Here is a 7,842-nt window from a genome sequence, read left to right on the forward strand (position 1 = left end):
TAGCAGTTGTGGCGGCAGCAGCTTCAGCAGGGCAGGCCCTAAAGCCAGAGCCTCAGTTGAGGCTGCTGCTACCAGACTGGAGCAACCAAGTGCTCCATGCCCTGGGATGGAGTGGGCCAGGAACACTGCTGGAGAGTAAGCAGTGGGGGGGAAGGCAGCAGGAGGCTGGCAGCAGTGGCTCCAACCCCAACCCTAGACCAGTCAGAGTTCCAGCAGCCACCCATATCACCACGCCTCATATTTGAATCCAAGACAAAGGACTTCCACCCCCACCACCCATTAAATGGGGAAATAAATTTTTCTTGTATTTCAGTAAATATGGTAACATTCACAAATCATTACCTTATGTCACAAAAGGATTCCCATCCATCAATATCAAATGCCCAGTTCCACAATATTCTTAAAAGAATTATTCTCCTTGAATACATGGGAAAAGAGCTGGTGCTGTGTGACCAGAAGGCTAATGACTACAGGAAAACACAGGCTAAGACTACAAGAAAAATTAATATTGCAGTTGAACAGCTTCAATGTAAATTCCTTGCCAACAACAAAAGCTTAGTTCTGACACCACGTGTTGTTAGTTTGGACCAGTGAGAGCTCAACACCACAAAAGTTATGTTTAAGACTTCACAGACACAGCGAGAGAAGGAAAAAATTCTCTCTCTGCCTCCTGCACAGCTGCAGCCTAAGATTAACATGTCTTTATTCCACAATTAGTAAGATTTAGCAAAACACCTACTGCCACCACTATTGTTCCAGCAGTTTTCTCTCTCACTTCAGCAGTAAATTGCAGAAATGTGTGAAAGTAAAGCCTGCGAAAAAGGCATTTGGGATCACCACACTGAGTTATGGGTGGATGGGTTATGAAGTGCTACCAAGCTGTCAATGCAGTAGCCTGACAGCACAATATTAACATTTCAGTAAATCTTATGAAACATAAGCAATTCCATAAGTCTCCTCAGCCAGATCATCAAAACAGGTCCATCGTCTCCAATCACCTCCACAACACAGAAAATCCATTTTATGATGTGAAATTATTAATACTTTTTACAGCAAATCACTCCATTTCTCTTTGCAAATACTAGACATGTCCAAGTCAGAAAACATGAGACAAACACATTGGTTATAGCAGCCATAAATCCCAGTGAGGGGCTTTTTTTGATGTTTTTTGTTAGACCACTTTACCAAAACCCCCCCACTGCTTCTAACATACTTCTTGGAACATCACAACACCACCACTACTCCAAGATTACTATAAGCTCGAGGCAACCCAAAAAACTAGGTATCTGTATGGACACGGACATCCATGTGCACTAGCCTTAGTGTCTCCAAAACTATAATCATAACTTGAGAAACTTGGAATAGAATTAAAATTCTTACCAAGTCAGTCCAGCTGCAGATAAAACTGGGGCAGGTATTCTTAATTTTAAAATTTACTGAACAAAACAGGGTCAATCCTGTTCTCATATTCTCTCTCACTTTATACTGAACTAAAGAAAGAATTTCTATTTGGTCACCAATTTAAATTGACCTAGTGCAGATCTGTGTAGCAAAGATCTACGCAGCATAAGGCAAAAAAGGGACAAGGAAGGGATTTTGGACAAGGGATCTTCCCTAGAATAAAATCCTGGAGCCGAGATGGGAAAGAAAGTGTGCTAAGCAGTGAGATTCCAAGAAAAAAGACCACCAAAGGAAGCAGATTCTTCACATCTCTGCAGAGTACTAGGACAGGAAAGAGTTCCTCTGAAAATGGGTTAATTACCTAATTACTAAAACACAAGTTTTTCTCCTCCACTCTGCCACTTCTTCCCCATACATCACCAAATGCTGCAACTACAGAATTTTACTGGCCGAGAAGTGATCTTTAATTAACAAAGGAATGCCAGAAAATGCCTCTGGTGTAGTGTATTTTATCTAACACATTTCACTGAGGTGGGAAGAGAGGCAGGGAAGTGGTGAGGTTTTCCTGGACCAATACAAAATGCAGCCTTGTGGAGATCTCTATGTCTATACTGGGAATGCTTCACTGAAATCATGCTCCTAGAACACACATGGCTTACATATAAACATTTGAAAGTCAGACCCTTCCTATTTTTTAAACACACAAAAACTAGACACCATTTTTTGGTATACATCAGATAAACCAAGGAAGCACAGTTGTAACAGAGGACTTTGTTTTTTTGGTACTCCATTTCTCCCAACTAGTGAGGTTCTACCTGCCAACAGAAACCATGTCACTTCACCTTGAAACATGGCTGTATTTTGACATTGCATTATTCAGATTTTCAAGGGAAGTGTCTACAAGTACCAGTATTTAATAACAAGGCAACATTTTCTGTTAATGAAGATGAAGAGAACAAAATAAAACATCAGTAAGAAATACTCGTCAAACTGTGAACCAATCCAGGCTACTTTTCAAAGATAGAAAATCCTTATCTGATACAGTCACGTCACAACTCAGCCATCCTTCTCCTTTGCCTAGGTGTGCAGTTGTGGGGCAGAGTTTGTGGGGGGAAGGGGTGCAGAGGTGGGGGACAGGCAGTGACAAGGGGCAGGGGGCAAGATGTGAGGGAGGGCAGGGGGTACATGTGAGGTTGCTTGACCCCTCGTAAACTAAAGAACAATGCACTGCATCCTTAAATTTTCCCTTTTTCGATCATTTGTAAACACACCTTTAAAAGGTGATTCCCCACACCCTTTAGTAATAATGGACATTGGTGTAGTATTTTGCTGTTCTGAGAGATTAATTTGGTTAAAAAAAAAAAGTTGCAGGTGGTAGTGATGGAAAGCAGCTTTAAACACCAGAGGCCTCAGGCAAAACCTGATAAAGCCAAACTTGACATTCCTATTACTATAACAGTTAAAGGGCAGAAAACATCTTGCTGCACTGATATCCATTCAGAAGGCTACTGCAAAAAACACTCTCTCCTGTCACTATTGCCACATCACCTCTTTCGATCTCCTACTGTTTCCTCTTTTCCATCATAAGCATTAGCAGCCGATCTTCATTTTTAAGGTCCTTGACAGTCTATCTCTTATTCAGTATTGAAGTGTTGACACCTGTCTCTGATGCCAGTCTGATATCCATGATGCCAGCCTCTATTACTTGCTCATTAGATTTTCAAACAAGTGACTTGGCATTTAAGACAATTCCAACCCACCTACTTGGGGAAAGCTCCCCCATAACATTTCTGCTAAAGTGTCTTGTTTTACTGCCCTTCAAATTAAATGATACTTTAACTACAAATCATTTTAGGGTGTGCATTAGACTGTTTTATGCCCCAAACAAACCTAAATCACACATTACTACTTAATATATAACATTTCTACATGTTAAGCTCTTTGAAGGAGGTATCTTTTCACAGTAGTCTGTAAAATAATCAGACATCTAGAGCACTGTATAAGCACATATTATGTATGTGCTTATAGTCTAGTCTCTAATCTACACTAAAGAAATATGCATCAGCGTAACTTCAGTGCTGCTACACTGTTGCAAAAAACCCCACCCAAACAAAACAACAAAACAAACAACACAATGTAAAATAGAGACCAAGAAAACAAAGAAAGCAGAACTGAACCCTAAAATTTACACAGCTGAAGCACAGCTACATTACAGCTTTACACTGATGCAGTTTCATTTGTATCAATCAGTGCAAATTTCTCAAACAAAAAATAGGGTTTAAGCATCATACTACTCACCATGGTACCAAAAAATTCTGCCATCATTACTACTTAAGATGACTTAAAGGCATTAATTATCCTCAAAACACTGAGATGACAATGTTTTGTGCTTTATATGCCTGTCACATCACAGAATTTTGTTTTAGAAATGTATAAATAGAAAGTCTTGAGGTGGAAGTATAGGAATAACTAGACACAATAGGATAAAAACTTAAAAGGTGAAATGTTAAAAAGTTAAACAACTAGAAAAGTTTCCTACTATTGAAGTGTGTTACTTTGTAAAATTATTTCCCAACAGCGGTGCTAGAAGCCCCAACACTTGGAACTTTTTCAAAGACTCAATAGCACATTACTATTTATTCAGTGCCCAAAACATGTTTGGCACTTTATCAACAAAATAAGATAGACCAAGCAGTTCATAAACAAAGCCCAATTCCATCAACAAGTTCTGTGGACACATGTAATACCCTACTTAACTCACCAGAATTTACACTAAGCCCATTAGGGTTGACATAGACCGTAGACAGACAAAAACACAAGGGTGAGGCAAAAGGCAAAAAGACTACTAGATTGTGATGCTCTGAGTGACAGAGTATGGCATTAATTTTTAATTCAGTAATTTAATTTCCTTTAAAAAGTTAAGAAAATTATTTCCCTTGATAGCTGAATGAAGGATTATGGTGCAAGTTTAGTTTAAAGGGCTTAAAAGACAAAACCCCAGAATCAGAGATAAGCAAAAAAATCTATACAAGGGAGTTGCAAACTCACAAGTTTCCATATAAAAGTTTTACATCTTAAAGGGAGTTTTTATATCAATTTTAAATAAATTGGTATATAACAAGTGCTGCAGTAAGGCAAATTGTTTACAATTTTATTTTCTGTAAATGTCTATTTTAATTACTAAGATGTTTGATAAAGGAAAAGACTCATCAATCATTACATCTTCAATTAAGGAGTTAAGAGCTCACCAACTTCCTTCATACCTCTCACTGACCCTACTAAAGAGAGACAGGGACTATCAAACTTTACGTTCGTGAAGCATCTCATTTAAAAAGCAAACATTAAAAACTGAAGCAGGCAAAAAGGCTGAAAGCCCAGATTAAAGATATATTATTTATATCTGTTAACCCTTTTATACCCATTTAACTTACAACTCATATGCTGAAAAAATATTAAATATTCGTTACAACTTAATCCTTCAAGAAATACTCACCCCCTGAGGGGGGGGGGGGGGGGAAAGGTGGAACGGGAAGGAAGGAATAGAAAATAATCTCTAAATTAAATTCTAAGAAAAGGAACACCGCTACAACCAAAAACCCAAGAAAAGGAACAGTTTTGTGGAGAAGAATCAGAAAATATTTAGGCCTTATACCTCAACAGGAAAAAAAAACTATTCCACGGAGAAAGAGGGAGGGAAATTAATGATTTGTAGTTCACCTTTAAAGGATTAAAAGATCAATAAAAGTAAAGATTGAAAGAAGAGGGAGATTTTGGATAAGTCAGAAAGAAGGAGTGATAATAATCTGGATCAGAGAAGAAATTAAAAGAGGTCAGGAGGTCCAAGGAAGAGGAAGGATCACAAATATGCAGCCAGAATGGAAAAGGGAGAAAGAGAAGACTTGAAGAACAGAAAGGGATGGAAGGTCTGCTTTTGTCATGCTGAGGTTAAGTTAATCACTGACAACCAGTGCCAAATTGCAAACTCTTCTACTCAACACAACTAGTCACATGCCTAAAGTGTTTGTAGGATCAAGAAGGACCTTTACAATCTTTGCAGGGCAGAGACTGCTTTATAGGGATGAATGGACAACACAAAAGCCTGTGGGTCTCTGATCTCTGCTGGAGCTACTCTATGGTACTGTAACATAAATAATTAGTCTGAACTGAAGTTCAGAGGAGAAAATAAAGAGATGAGATCTGAGAGTCATCAGTATATATTTGAATCCAACTGAGTGGCTGAGGTTATCCAAAGATTAGTTATACTTGGAGTAGTATCCAAGGAAGGAGCTCATAAAATACCAAGGAAAAAAAGGGGAAAGAAGATCTACCATGACAGGCACTGAAGGAGCAGCCAGTGAGCCTAAACAAGTGAAAAAGAAGGCTTACCTAACTGAAGAGGCAGAAAAGCCACGGTGGTTCTGAAACTTGACTACTTATGGCCTTAAAAAGTGAAATCTCAGTCCTGAAGCAAAAAAAAAAGCCAGTCTGCAAAGGATGAAGGAGAAAGCCTACAGGAAGTCAAGGCAGTAAAAATGAACACCACTCAGAGAATCTTAGTCTTGGAGGGGAGGTGAATGAGACAGTAATTAGACAGGAGGTACATTAAGGGAGGATGCTTTTTAAAATAAGGGGGGGGGGGGGGGGGGGGGGGGGGGAGAGGAATGGCATATTTGAAGTCCAACATAAAAGTGCCTAATGAGATTTGGCATGAATCAGAAAAGAAGTAAAAAGGGCCAGGAGGTGGAGATAATAGGGCTAAAGGGACAGGTTGAAGGGCAGGAGGAAAGTGTTATCAGAATTAAGGAGGCAGATGGGTGCATTATTTGTATTAAACAATCAAAGGCACAGAAACGCAAGACAAGATCATCTGACCTACCCTCTACATTTTATCATTCCAAGTAGAAGAACAAGTGGCTTGCACATGAGAGGCACTATCTGAGACTAGTCAAAAAAGACGAACCAACCTAAGTCCTGATCCTGTGAAGCCTTAAGTTTACTTCACTTCAGAACCACAACTGGACTATTCATAAGTTAAACATAAGCATACTTTTTTTTTTTTTTTTTTATAGGACTAGAGCCTATTTTACTTTGCTGAAATAAAACATACTAGCACAGACTAGAGGGCCTGACAGTACAATATGCTGTCTCTAATAGCTATCAGTATCAGCTACTTCAAAAAACTTGCAAGAAACTACAATCTACTTGTCAAAGTAGATGCACGTCCACTGACCATGAGCATGGGGGATAAAAGCCATATTCCAATCCTTATTTTCCTTTCCTGATCCTTGTAAATTTCAATGTCTTTTGTCATGTGTATAAATGAAAAACCCTTTTCTGACTCCTGAGATACCTTGTAGCAATGACTTAAGATTAAAATTTTAAATGAAAAAGCTATAGCTTTTATCACATTTAAATTTGTTGTCATTCATTTGTAGTGAGCGACTCTCCCTCCACACTTGCATTATGAGACAAGCAAATGGACATTTCTAGTATCCAACACAGTAAACACTATGGAAAAGATATATTTTCTCACATCTCTTCATTCATCCTCTCTCTCAAGTAAACTGCCCCCTTTTTCTCCTTTACTGTCAAAAGTTTTTCAATACTTCATTTTAATATTGTGCATACCTTTGCTTTGTACAAAAGCATAATATTTTCTGTACTATTCTCCAATTCATCCTCACATACCCTACTGTTTAGTCTTTTCTAAACAAAAAGGAGGGAGGCCTTCAAGGAATAAACCAGGAGAACTGTGCCCCCTCCTCCTTCCCAACCAGTCATCACCATACAGGCCTTTTTTATTCACAAGGGGAACGTGGACCTTATGCCCACAAAGTAATGACGAGCCCCCTTGTTATTGAGGAGGGGGGGGGGAATTATTGGGTATGCATCAACTGAGTTTAGGGAACAACTTGAGACCAGGGATGGGAGGGAGGTCACAGGTTTAAAACAAGTGCTGCAAAGGGGCAGACTGAACAGAGCACAGCAGACAGCGCTCACTGGACTCAAGCAAGTCCAAGGAGCCAGTGAATACTGCCCAGCAAGGCTCTGCCTGGAGACCTGAGCAGACAAGGGACAGGAAATCAGCCCTGGTGAGCCCAAGGGTCCTCCCAGCCACAGCCTCCTTCCTGGTCAAGTACAGGGCCAGAGGAGGGGGAACCAAGGGGCCCTTCCACAACACAGGCCAGCACCACCAAGCAGAGTGAAAAGCCCTCTTTAGAGTGAAAAGCCCTCTTTAATAAGGGGGGGGGGGGGCAGTGAGGGAACATCATCCCTGGCTTGGGACACATAAAAGACGCAGTGGGGATGGGATATTAAAAACGAGCGCTTCAAGGTGGGGCACCAGAGAGCCAGCGGGCGCGGCCCAGCCAGACTGCCCAGCAGCGTGACCGGAGCAGGGCCCAAGCCCCACGGGGCAGGAAGGCGGCCTCCTCCCACCAC

At 40.3% G+C, this 7,842-nt stretch overlaps 1 protein-coding gene across 1 annotated transcript in view; it reads right to left on the minus strand.

Annotated features, from left to right (window-relative positions):
• MSL2 (MSL complex subunit 2) overlaps positions 1–5,806 on the minus strand; it is a 19,977-nt gene extending 14,171 nt beyond the window's left edge. The window contains exon 1 of the mRNA XM_006034762.3: positions 5,788–5,806. The gene's annotated coding sequence lies outside the window, so the exon portion shown is untranslated. The remainder of the gene's footprint in view (positions 1–5,787) is intronic.
• Between the last annotated feature and the right edge of the window lie 2,036 nt (positions 5,807–7,842).

Source organism: Alligator sinensis, unplaced genomic scaffold (genome assembly GCF_000455745.1).
Source record: "Alligator sinensis unplaced genomic scaffold, ASM45574v1 scaffold1264_1, whole genome shotgun sequence".
In the NCBI taxonomy this organism is placed as follows: Eukaryota; Metazoa; Chordata; order Crocodylia; family Alligatoridae; genus Alligator; species Alligator sinensis.